General features: G+C 30.2%; 1 pseudogene; it reads left to right on the top strand.

Annotated features, from left to right (window-relative positions):
- Nucleotides 1–14,304, top strand: part of LOC143052019 (uncharacterized) — a 445,702-nt pseudogene that overhangs the window by 141,847 nt on the left and 289,551 nt on the right.

The following is a 14,304-nucleotide window of genomic DNA, read 5'->3' as shown; positions in this document are numbered from 1 at the left end:
ATAATTCTTAACCTGATATTAATGTTAACGTTAGACGCGGATCATGGTGCCGTTGTACTGACACTGAGTTATCATGTATATATATATTCAAATAAAGCTCACTGAGATCTGTGTCGTACAGTTTTAATAAAATCCTCTAATAATTATACCCCCGCTTTAAAAGGGGGGGTATATTGTTTTACCTCTGTCTGTCCGTCCGTCAGTCCGTCCATCAGTCCGTCAGTCAGTCCGTCCCATGAAACTTTCGTCACATTTTTCTCAGGAACTACACATCCACCCTTTCTGTAATTTGGTATCAACATTTATATATGTTAGCCATACCGTGTGATGCGTTTTCAGATTCATCACTTGACAACTTCCTGTTTACCGAACACTTGTATGATTTTACACATGATAGCCAAGTTGAAAATTTTCGTCACATTTTTCTCAGGAACTACACATCCACCCTTTCTGTAATTTGGTATCAACATTTATATATGTTAGCCATACCGTGTGATGCGTTTTCAGATTCATCACTTGACAACTTCCTGTTTACCGAACACTTGTATGATTTTACACATGATAGCCAAGTTGAAAATTTTCGTCACATTTTGCTCAGCAACTACAATACAAGGATTTCTGAAATTTGGTTTCAGGATTTATATAAGTCAGCTATACCGTGTGATGCGTTTTCAGATTCATCACTTGACAACTTCCTGTTTACCGAACACTTGCATATTTTTACACTATTAATATTATCCACTTGCGGCGGGGGTATCATCAGTGAGCAGTAGCTCGCAGTTTCACTTGTTTAGAATTTTAACATATCTATCTGAAAATGGTATATGGTAAATATTTCAAGACATTTTTTTGTATCTTAAAATATTGATCAACAATTATTTGCGACTTTTCTCCTACCAAATTTGTGACTTGCTGCCTCTGAGCTTACTGATCAACGACTTTCTGTTTTTTAAACCAGATCAGCTGTGATAATAAACTAGTTCTTGTTACAACACTTTTTAACGCTGTAATGTTTATGGTTTTATATCAACAAGTGTTTAGACTTACTATGTCATCAATAAAATTTCATTTCTAAACAAATAGATGTTTTCTTCTTTATTAATTTCAATTTTGACTGTTTTGAAAATGAGTCATAATTGGATCTCTTCATAATAAAAACGACAAGTATATTTTACTTCGGATACATTTATCATTACATATTAGAAAATTGTCTTGATCAAATGACCGATTAAAGGTAACATTATATACAATTATCCAAAAAAATATCAAATTTAAAATGTTGAAAATTTTTCAATAAAGGTCAAATCTGAATGAATATCTAAAATGTAGTAAAATTTACTAAAAAAAATGTTACCGAGAAAATGTTGCAATTTTTATATAAAGCTGTGATGCTTCAATTTAACTTCTTATACATTTATCTTTACATATTAGAAAATTGTCTTGATTAAATAACCGATTTAAGGTAACATCATATACAATTATCCAAAAAAAATGTGAAATTTACAGTAAAATGTTGTAAATTTTTTAATAAAGGTAAAATCTGAATGAATATTCGAAGAGTAGTAAAATTTACTGAACAAATGTTACTGAGAAAATGGTGTAATTTTTGTATAAAGCTGTGGTGCTTCAATTTTACTTCGGATACATTTATCATCACATATTAGAAAATTGTCTTGATCAAATGACCGATTAAAGGTAACATCATATACAAGTATCCAAAAAAATATCAGATTTACAGTTAATGTTGAAAATTTTTCAATAAAAGTCAAATCTGAATGAATATCTAAAAAGTAGTAAAATTTACTAAAAAAAATGTTACCGAGAAAATGTTGCAATTTTTATATAAAGCTGTGGTGCTTCAATTTTACTTCAAATACATTTATCATTACATATAAGAAAGTTGTCTTGATCAAATGACAGATTTAAGGTAACATCATATACAATTATCCAAAAAAATGTCAAATTAACAGTAATATGTTGAAAATTTTTCAATAAAGGTCAAATCTGAATGAATATCTAAAAAGTAGTGAAATTAACTAAAAAAATGTTGCAATTTTTATATAAAGCTGTGGTGCTTTGATTATACTTCTCATACATTTATCTTTACATATTAAAAAATTGTCTTGATCAAATGAACAATTTAAAATAACATCATATACAATTTTCCAAAAAAATGTCAAACTTACTGTAAAATGTTAAAAAATGATCAATAAGGGTCAAATCTGAATGAATATCTAAAAAGTAGTAAAATTTACTAAAAAAAATGTTACCGAGAAAATGTTGCAATTTTTATATTAAGCTGTGGTGCTTCAATTTTACTTCGGACTCATTTATCATTACATATTAGAAAATTGTCTTGATCAAACGACCGATTTAAGGTAACATCATATACAATTATCCAAAAAAATGTCAAATTTACAGTAAAATGTTCAAAATTTTTCAATACAGGTCAAATCTTAATGAATATTCAAAAAGTAGATAAATTTACTAAAAAAAATATTACCGAGAATATGTTGCAATTTTTATATAAAGCTGTGGTGTTTCAATTTTACTTTGGATACATTTATCATTACATATCAGAAAATTGTCTTGATCAGATGACCGATTTAAGGTAACATCATATACAATTATCAAAAAAAAAGGTCAAATTTACAGTAAAATGTTGAAAATGATCAATAAAGGTCAAATCTGAATGAATATCCAAAAAGTAGTAAAATTTACTAAAAAAAAATGTTGCCTAGAAAATGTTTCAATTTTTATATAAAGCTGTGGTGCTTCAATTTTACTTCTAATACATTTACTTTTACATATTAGAATATTGTCTTGTTTAATTGACCGATTTAAGGTAACATCATGTACAATTATCCAAAAAAATGTCAAATTTACAGTAAAATGTTGAAAATGATCAGTAAAGGTCAAAGCTGAATGAATATCCAAAAAGTAGTAAAATTTACTAAAAAAAATGTTACCGAGAAAATGTTGCAATTTTTATATAAAGCTGTGGTGCTTCAATTTTACCTCGGATACATTTATCATTACATATTAGAAAATTGTGTTGATCAAATGACCGATTTAAGGTAACATCATATACCATTATCCAAAAAAATGTCAAATTTACAGTTAAATGTTGAAAAATGATCAATAAAGGTCAAAGCTGAATAGTTATCTAAAAAGTAGTAAAATTTAGTAAAACAAATGTTACCGAGAAAATGTAGCAATTTTTATATAAAGCTGTGGTGCTTCAATTTTACCTCGGATACATTTATCATTACATATTAGAAAATTGTCTTGATCAAATGACCGATTTAAGGTAACATCATATACCATTATCCAAAAAAAATGTCAAATTTACAGTTAAATGTTGAAAAATGATCAATAAAGGTCAAATCTGAATAGTTATCTAAAAAGTAGTAAAATTTAGTAAAACAAATGTTACCGAGAAAATGTTGCAATTTTTATATAAATCTGTGGTGCTTCAGTTTTACTTCTACTACATTTATCTTTACATGAAAATTTTTCAATAAAGGTCAAATCTGAATGAATATTTAAAAAGTAGTAAAATTTACTAGAAAAAATGTTACCGAGAAAATGTTGCAATTTTTATATAAAGCTGTGGTGCTTCAATTTTACTTTTAATACATTTATCTTTACATATTAGAAAATTGTCTTGATCAAACGACCGATTTAAGGTAACATCATATACAAGTTTCCAAAAAAATGTCAAATTTACAGTAAAATGTTCAAAATTTTTCAATAAAGGTCAAATCTTAATGAATATTAAAAAAGTAGATAAATTTACTAAAAAAAATATTACCGAGAATTTGTTGCAATTTTTATATAAAGCTGTGGTGTTTCAATTTTACTTTGGATACATTTATCATTACATATCAGAAAATTGTCTTGATCAGATGACCGATTTAAGGTAACATCATATACAATTATCAAAAAAAAGGGTCAAATTTACAGTAAAATGTTGAAAATGATCAATAAAGCTCAAATCTGAATGAATATCCAAAAAGTAGTAAAATTTACTAAAAAAAAATGTTGCCTAGAAAATGTTTCAATTTTTATATAAAGCTGTGGTGCTTCAATTTTACTTCTAATACATTTACTTTTACATATTAGGATATTGTCTTGTTTAATTGACCGATTTAAGGTAACATCATGTACAATTATCAAAAAAAATGTCAAATTTACAGTTAAATGTTGAAAAATGATCAAGAAAGGTCAAATCTGAATAGTTATCTAAAAAGTAGTAAAATTTAGTAAAACAAATGTTGCAATTTTTATATAAAGCTGTGGTGCTTCAATTTTACTTTTACTACATTTATCTTTACATATTAGAAAATTGTCTTGATTAAATGATCGATTTAAGGTAACATCATATACAATTATCCAAAAAATTGTCAAATTTACAGTAAAATGTTGAAATATTTTTAATAAAGGTAAAATCTGAATGAATATCCGAAAAAAAGTAAAATTTACTGAAAAAATGTTACTGAGAAAATGGTGTAATTTTTGTATAAAGCTGTGGTGCTTTAATTTTACTTCGGATACATTTATCATTACATATTAGAAAATTGTCTTGATCAAATGACCGATTAAAGGTAACATCACATACAATTATCCAAAAAAATATCAAATTTACAGTAAAATGATGAAAATTTTTCAATAAAGGTCAAATCTGAATGAATATCTAAAAAGTAGTAAAATTTACTAAAAAAAATGTTACCGAGAAAATGTTGCAATTTTTATATAAAGCTGTGGTGCTTCAATTTTACTTTTAATACATTTATCTTTACATATCAGAAAATTGTCTTGATCAAACGACCGATTTAAGGTAACATCATATACAAGTATCAAAAAAAATGTCAAATTTATAGTAAAATGTTCAAAATTTTTCAATAAAGGTCAAATCTTAATGAATATTCAAAAAGTAGATAAATTTACTAAAGAAAATATTACCGAGAATTTGTTGCAATTTTTATATAAAGCTGTGGTGTTTCAATTTTACTTTGGATACATTTATCATTACATATCAGAAAATTGTCTTGATCAGATGACCGATTTAAGGTAACATCATATACAATAATAAAAAAAAAAGGTCAAATTTACAGTAAAATGTTGAAAATGATCAATAAAGGTCAAATCTGAATGAATATCCAAAAAGTAGTAAAATTTACTAAAAAAAAATGTTGCCTAGAAAATGTTTCAATTTTTATATAAAGCTGTGGTGCTTCAATTTTACTTCTAATACATTTACTTTTACATATTAGAATATTGTCTTGTTTAATTGACCGATTTAAGGTAACATCATGTACAATTATCCAAAAAAATGTCAAATTTACAGTAAAATGTTGAAAATGATCAGTTAGGGTCAAAGCTGAATGAATATCCAAAAAGTGGTAAAATTTACTAAAAAAAATGTTCCCGAGAAAATGTTGCAATTTTTATATAAAGCTGTGGTGCTTCAATTTTACTTCTACTACATTTATCTTTACATATTAGAAAATTGTGTTGATCAAATGACCGATTTAAGGTAACATCATATACCATTATCCAAAAAAATGTCAAATTTACAGTTAAATGTTGAAAAATGATCAATAAAGGTCAAATCTGAATAGTTATCCAAAAAGTAGTAAAATTTAGTAAAACAAAAGTTACCGAGAAAATGTTGCAATTTTTATATAAAGCTGTGGTGCTTCAATTTTACTTCTACTACATTTATCTTTACATATTAGAAAATTGTCTTGATTAAATGATCGATTTAAGGTAACATCATATACAATTATCCAAAAAAATGTCAAATTTACAGTAAAATGTTGAAATATTTTTAATAAATGTAAAATCTGAATGAATATCCGAAAAAAAGTAAAATTTACTGAAAAAATGTTACTGAGAAAATGGTGTAATTTTTGTATAAAGCTGTGGTGCTTCAATTTTACTTCGGATACATTTATCATTACATATTAGAAAATTGTCTTGATCAAATAACCGATTAAAGGTAACATCACATACAATTATCAAAAAAAATATCAAATTTACAGTAAAATGATGAAAATTTTTCAATAAAGGTCAAATCTGAATGAATATCTAAAAAGTAGTAAAATTTACTAAAAAAAATGTTACCGAGAAAATGTTGCAATTTTTATATAAAACTGTGGTGCTTCAATTTTACTTTTAATACATTTATCTTTACATATTAGAAAATTGTCTTGATCAAACGACCGATTTAAGGTAACATCATATACAATTATCCAAAAAAATGTCAAATTTACAGTAAAATGTTCAAAATTTTTCAAAAAAGGTCAAATCTTAATGAATATTCAAAAAGTGGATAAATTTACTAAAAAAAATATTACCGAGAATTTGTTGCAATTTTTATATAAAGCTGTGGTGTTTCAATTTTACTTTGGATACATTTATCATTACATATCAGAAAATTGTCTTGATCAGATGACCGATTTAAGGTAACATCATATACAATTATAAAAAAAGGTCAAATTTACAGTAAAATGTTGAAAATGATCAATAAAGGTCAAATCTGAATGAATATCCAAAAAGTAGATAAATTATTAAAAAAAATATTACCGAGAATTTGTTGCAATTTTTATATAAAGCTATGGTGTTTCAATTTTACTTTGGATACATTTATCATTACATATCAGAAAATTGTCTTGATCAGATGACCGATTTAAGGTAACATCATATACAATTATAAAAAAAAGGTCAAATTTACAGTAAAATGTTGAAAATGATCAATAAAGGTCAAATCTGAATGAATATCCAAAAAGTAGTAAAATTTACTAAAAAAAAATGTTGCCTAGAAAATGTTTCAATTTTTATATAAAGCTGTGGTGCTTCAATTTTACTTCTAATACATTTACTTTTACATATTAGAATATTGTCTTGTTTAATTGACCGATTTAAGGTAACATCATGTACAATTATCCAAAAAAATGTCAAATTTACAGTAAAATGTTGAAAGTGATCAGTAAAGGTCAAAGCTGAATGAATATCCAAAAAGTAGTAAAATTTACTAAAAAAAAATGTTACCGAGAAAATGTTGCATTTTTTATATAAAGCTGTGGTGCTTCAATTTTACCTCGGATACATTTATCATTACATATTAGAAAATTGTCTTGATCAAATGACCGATTTAAGGTAACATCATATACCATTATCCAAAAAAATGTCAAATTTACAGTTAAATGTTGAAAAATGATCAATAAAGGTCAAATCTGAATAGTTATCTAAAAAGTAGTAAAATTTAGTAAAACAAATGTTACCGAGAAAATGTTGCAATTTTTATATAAAGCTGTGGTGCTTCAATTTTACTTCTACTACATTTATCTTTACATATTAGAAAATTGTCTTGATTAAATGATCGATTTAAGGTAACATCATATACAATTATCCAAAAAAATGTCAAATTTACAGTAAAATGTTGAAAAATAATCAGTAAAGGTCAAAGCTGAATGAATATCCAAAAAGAAGTAAATTTACTGAAAAAATGGTGTAATTTTGAAATAAAGCTGTGGTTGTTTCAATCTTACTTCTAATACATTTGTCAATACATACTGAAAAATTGTCTTGATCAAATGACCGATTTCAGGTAAAAAACCATTTTACGTAAATCTTAGTAATCTTTTACAAAAACCTTCTCTGAAAACTACTGTGCAAAATTAATCCAAACTTGGCCACAATCATCTTTGGGATATGTTGTTTGAAAAATGTGTCCGATGACCTCGCCATGTAAACAAGATGGCCGCCACGCCTAAAAATAGAATAGGGGTAAAATGTAGATTTTGGTTACAACTCTGAGACCAAAGCATTTAGAGCAAGTCTGACAAGGAGTTAAATTGTTAATCAAGACAATATCTATCTGCCCTGAAATGTTTAATTGAATTGGACAACAGGTTGTAGGGTTGCTCCCCCCCCCCCCCCCCAATAGGTAATTTTTAAAGAAATTTTGCCTTTTTTGCTTATTATCTTGAATACTATTATAGATAGGATAGAGATGGACTGTAAACAGCAATAATGTTCAGCAAAGTAAGATCTACTAATAATTAAACATGACCTAAATGGTCAATTGACCCCTTAAGGAGTTATTGTCCTTTATAGTAAATTTTTAACAATTTTCATTAATTTGGTAAATTTATGTAAATTTTTACCAAGTAACTTTCTCTGTTACTAATGGGCAAAGTTCATTATAGATATAATTGTAAGAAACAGGAATGTTCAGTAAAGTAAGAACTTCAAACATCACCAAAATATAATTTTGTCATGAATCCATTTGTGTCCTTTGTTTAATATACACATAGACCAAGATGAGCGACACCGGCTCTTTAGAGCCTCTAGTTTACATGATCTTGTCAGTAGTTTTAGAGTTTGATTTGGGTTGAAAAAATCATTTTGTGAGTATTGCTTGGTAAAAAGAATCATTGTATTTGGGGAAAAACATCCAACTTTATCTATAACTTGTTATTGTGTAAGCTACAAATTATAACAAATAAATCTAACACTAAATTCTTCAAACAGCCAATCAATCCTCTTGTCCATGAAATTCCCTGTCTCGTCAATTGTGCGATACCAATTCCTGATTGGTTAACACCATTCTGCTTCATCTTTAAACCCCAACTTTTCCATTTCAGTTTGTACATTTTCGTTAAATGTTGTATGGGCAATTATTTTGCAATCTCTAAACTGAGCCCTGTACCATTCGTTTTATAATTATCTCTGTTTTGGTTACTGTTGATGCAAACTATGACAAATAATCATAACAAACAATCATTTTCAAGAATAAAAACATGATACATTACTTTGTCATCATTTTTCTTATCCATTGATTCATTAATAATATATAAATTCCAAATAAAACAAAACTAAAGTCTTTTTTTGTTAAATCTTTTTCAAACAATAGCCCATATAACAATAGAAATCATTTTCTATGAATAAAAAACAGGACAATTAACCTTAAAATAGTGCCCATGAAATATAAGACAAACAATTGATTGATTGATTGTTGGTAGTTTAACGTCCAATGGCAAATATTGCATGCATATTCAGGACGAGAACAAGTTCACAATAAATACAATAGGTAGGTTGATATGATAGAGGCCATCTGGGATGATGGTCGGGGAAATTTGGACTGCCACTGGAAAATGAGGGTATCTTGGATAGGGACAGAAATCTTGCCTTGCAACAGGCCACCTACGGACCCCTCAAAAGAGTTGTTGCAAGGGTTCTTAACGTGCAAAGAGCGTGGCACTCTCTTTACACGAGGCATCGGATTTAACGTCCCCCTTCTGACCGGACGTGACTGCGAACTTGATACATCCCGCACAGCCAAACGGACGCCCCACTTCGGCAAGCGTTTTACTGCCGGTCGGGAGAAGACCAAGTGACCATATTTCTATACCCCAGTCACCCTTGGGGAAAAGACAAACAATAATAGTCTCTATATTAGTTCATCTTGATTTAATACAATGACGAATAAGCATACTTAAATTTTCACAACGTGAACACATTTAATTGATCTGAGCGAAATCCTATCGTTAAAGAAACATTATGATTTGTATATTTTCATTCTTCTTCTTTCTACATGAATTCTGTTAAACAATAATTTTCAGCAATTATTATGACATCGGATTCAGTAAAGATCTGTGTTTCTTTATCTGTTGTTCGGGTACTTCCTCATTATCGGACAAAATTAGATTGCATCATTTAATGGTGATAGTGGCGGAAAATAGTTTTCAACGTCATAATCTTCTGTCGTGTCACTTACATCACCATCTATGTTATCTACTTAACTTATCTGATCGTCAGAATTTATTCATCTCTACCTTTCTTGTCAGCATTCAATTGCATCTTTTGGTTTATGCGTTGGTAAGCCTAACGTCGGCCGATGGAGGGAGTGCTGGATATATTTTGAGTGTTGATTTTCCATAACTGAACTGATTAAAGTGGTTGTAGTTGTTGTTGTTACATATTTGTGTTTGTGTACCTAAATAAGGCCATAAGTTGACATGTTGTGTTGTGTTACATTTCTCTTTTCTGGGTCCTTAATAGCAGTGTGGTTTGGAGAAAAGAAGACAGTAGGCCAATGTAAGTCTTGCATCAGAGGCCGTCCTGGACGAAGGACGAAGAAATTTGGACTACCAATCCAAGGGTCCCAATACTTGCAATACGTTCATATTGCTGGATCTCAAGGGACCCATCCAACAATAAAACAGGAAAAATCATTTGGCCAATGGTGTTTATTTAAGCTTTAGCATAAACGACTGAGAATAGGCACAGAAAATATTTTAAGAAGTCAAGAGAGGGCGTAAAATTTCGTACCACAAAGGTATTGCCCGATAGTAAATGCATTTACCTCCAAAACCAATCAAATACATCTGCAATATATGTTGTTGGTGAGGTGAGGATTAAATTCATGAATTTTAACTCGTGAAAATGCAATGTAGTTGCTCAAGATCCTAATAATCAACATAACAGAAATTTAAACTTAGGTAGCTTATGCCACCGTATGAAATGAACCAAAGATACCGCAAACGCTTCAACAGATAGACAATTTTACATCACAGCACTACCTTAATACAAAAAGAAACCTATTATTCTAAACCTTCATCCTGAAGTTGTAGTCAGAAATTCAGAGATACTGTCAACATTAAGACCAAGACTGCTGAATTCAACTGTTGTTTGTAACTATTTCAAGGAACTGCAAACAGTCCTACAAGAACTAACCCCTATATCAATCTGGAATATGGATGAAACTAGGAACAATCTGGAACATCAGCCTGCTAGGGTTTTAGCGCGAAGGTGTTGTAATACAATACCTGGTCGTATAGGGAATACATACAGACAAATATCCCTCCTTCTACGAGTCAATGCAGGTGGAAAATGCCAACAATCATTGTGACGAAATTCAGAACACCGCGTTCTCTCAGATTCTACATCATGCATAAAGTACCAGAAAACGCCTTTTGGCGTTTCCATCCAAAAGCATGGTTGGATGATGAGCTGGGAGAGTATTGGTTTAACAACGTGTTTCTGAAACGCTGGTACCAATTTTGAATTCACATCACTCATACAAGACATTTGGACTGCTAGAAGCAGCTCTTGCCAACATAAAAGAGGGACGAAAGATACCAAAGGGAAAGTCAAACTAATAAATCTAAAACAAACTGGGAACGCCATGGCTAAAAATAGTACACATGACATAACGTAGAAAACATGGTTGATTTGGGTATGAGTACAAAATACTGACTCGAAAGTTTTATGACTTCAAGGCAAGGGGCCCCAAGGGTGACTGGGGAATAGAAATATGGTCACTTGGTCTTCTCCCGACCGGCAGTAAAACGTTTGCCGAAGTGGGGCGTCCGTTTGGCTGTGCGGGATGTATCAAGTTCGCAGTCACGTCCGGTCAGAAGGGGGACGTTAAATCCGATGCCTCGTGTAAAGAGAGTGCCACGCTCTTTGCACACTAAGAACCCTTGCGAAAACTCTTTGAGGGGTCCGTAGGTGGCCTGTTGTAAGGCAAAATTTCTGTCCCTATCCAATATACCCTCATTTTCCAGTGGCAGTCCAAATTTCCCCGACCAACATCCAATATGGCCTCTATTACAACAACCTACCTATTATATTTATTGTTAACTTGCTTCTCGTCCTGAAAATGCATGAAATATTTGCCACTTGACGTTAAGCAACCAATAATCAATCAATCAAGGCAAGGTGAGCATACAATGATTTATTTATTTGATCAAAAGAACATCAGATTTAAAACATACCTTAGTTTGCGTTCCTTATTGAACGTGCGTACATGTATAATCACCAATTTCCATGAAACTTAAGTGAATTGTTTATATCTGTTGACGTAAGCGCCCTTTCGTTTTTTTTTAATTTCAGATTTTAAGTTTTGGATTCATGGGGCTTTATTCATAAAAAAGGGGTGATTTTCAACACTTCGGACAATAACTCAAAAAGGCTTTCACCAATGTCCATGACACTTTGGTGAATTGTTTAAATCTATTGATGTAAGCTCCCTTTAAATTTTTATAAATTTCAGATTTCAAGTTTTGGATTTATGGGGCTTTATTCATAGAAAAAAGGGGGATTTTTAACACTTCGGACAATAACTTAAAAAGTCTTTCACCAATGTCCATGAAACTTTAGTGAATTGTTTATATCTATTGATGTAAGCTCCCTTTCAATTTTTATAAATTTCAGATTTTACATTTCCGTGTTATGAATTTTTATGCTTAAAAATAAAAAAAAGTTGGTTTTTTTTTCCAATTTTCACAAAATTTTATGCAACTTTGATAAATTGTCTGTATCTATTGACCTTAATAGTGCCAATTTTTTGTGCATTTTTATTAAGTATTTGGGGGGGGGGGGGGGTATTTGACAGGGCTCACACTATTTCTAGTTGATCATATAAATTCATTTAAAGCATAAAAGACAAGTTAAAAGAGCAACGGGCGTGCGCAGCCCTTTATTATATATGTACATATATATAAAAAAACTATATTGTTTTACCATTCAATACATGCATTCCCACACATATTTTTCTATTATATTGCTATAAACGTTAAATGGAAAAATCTTCATAAGTCTGTTTGAATTTTGTTTCATCCAATTTGTACTTGAACACATAAAATATGTTTAAACTAGTATCTGAGAAATGGATCTTAACATAGAAACTTAACCATGAGTTGGACAATAGGACATAAATCAACTTGCTCAAGAAGAGAAAGGAGCATAAAAAGAAATGCAATAAGGTAAGGACAATACATTACCTTTTCTCCTTCATCAATCAGTGTTGCATCCAGATCCTTCTGTATGAGTCGGATGAAGCAGATGGCTTGACCAAAAAAAAAATTTGAGAGGTACTCCACAGTGTACCAATGCAGTCCAGGATTTATAAGCTGGAGTGTTGATCTTGAGGTGGATGATGTCCACAGAAGTTCGATTCCGCCACATCCCTTCAGTTTGAGAAATTTACTCCTCTAGCTGTTGAAGGAAATCAGGAGCATGGGAAGTTTTAACTAAGGTCAATTTCCTTTCTCCTTTTTGCTGGCAACGGCTTCCTAAAAGTTATGTAGAGTATATTATTTTTACTAATGCAAAATATGTGATAAAAGTGTTTGGTGGTAATTGATGCTACATGTATGTTCTAATTGGACACTATTTATTTTCACTGTCAAATATAAATAAAATGCACTATACCTTGACTACAGACACAACACACAAATAACTTTGAAATATTACAACTGATTCAATCATACATTCATAAAAGTCTTTACAGTAACGAAATCAACACATGAAATCTCACCGCTGCCACCAAATTTGTAACGTGTAACCGGGCGATCAATGGATCCGTATCTAAATAAATCAGGATTTCCAGTGTTCAACTTCAATTTGCACCACAACCAGTTGTCCTATTTAAAACAATTAACACATCCTTAAATTGATTCACCATAAAAACTTTATACACAGCACAATGCACATAAATCAAAATGCAAGGTGAAGTACCTTATTCACAATGCATAAACACACTGTATCATAACCGAATATATATATGTAACAGCCACTTTGTTCCGGCAGAACTTTTCAACTAGATATTTCGTTCCGATGGAACTTTCCAACAGTTGTTTTATACCGAGTGCAGTCGAAAAGTTCCGGCAAAAAGTAGCTAGTTGAAAAGTCCCGGAACAATGTAGCTAGTTAAATAGTTCTGGCTGAACAGAACAACTAACGTTAGTTAGCAAAATTTAAGTTGCATTTAAAAGCTCACAAAAAACGAAATAAGTTGCATTATCATGCAAATTTAGTATTCATAGTACCTCAAGAAAGGGAAGAATACCCCCCCCCTTTTTCATGTGGGTACTTTTAAAAATATCAATTTCAGATGAATGTATAATAATAAATTAGAACGTATTCCGTTATTTCACTTTGCATCAATTCTCCAAATGGAACTTTGTGACTGGTTGATATAAGTTCACCGTTATTTCACTTTGCATCAATTCTCCAAATGGAACTTTGTGACTGGTTGATATAAGTTCAGATGCCAAGTTGGAACTTTTGGACTAATTTGTAAGTTTTGGTTTTGACTATATTGCCAAAGAGGAACTTTGTGACTAGTTGATAAGTTCCTTTTGACTTTTTTAATTAGTATCTTGGTTCCCCTTTGAAAGGATCAAACATAGTATGTTGCGCTTTTACTTTGCATCAATTCTTCAATTGGAACTTTGTGACTGGTTGATAAGTTCCGTTGGAACTTTTGGGCTAGTTTGTTAGTTCCGG

Source organism: Mytilus galloprovincialis, chromosome 11, assembly GCF_965363235.1.
Source record: "Mytilus galloprovincialis chromosome 11, xbMytGall1.hap1.1, whole genome shotgun sequence".
Taxonomy (NCBI): domain Eukaryota; kingdom Metazoa; phylum Mollusca; class Bivalvia; order Mytilida; family Mytilidae; genus Mytilus; species Mytilus galloprovincialis.
Note: the sequence above shows the minus strand (reverse complement) of the source record. Positions and strands in the feature narration are given on the sequence as shown.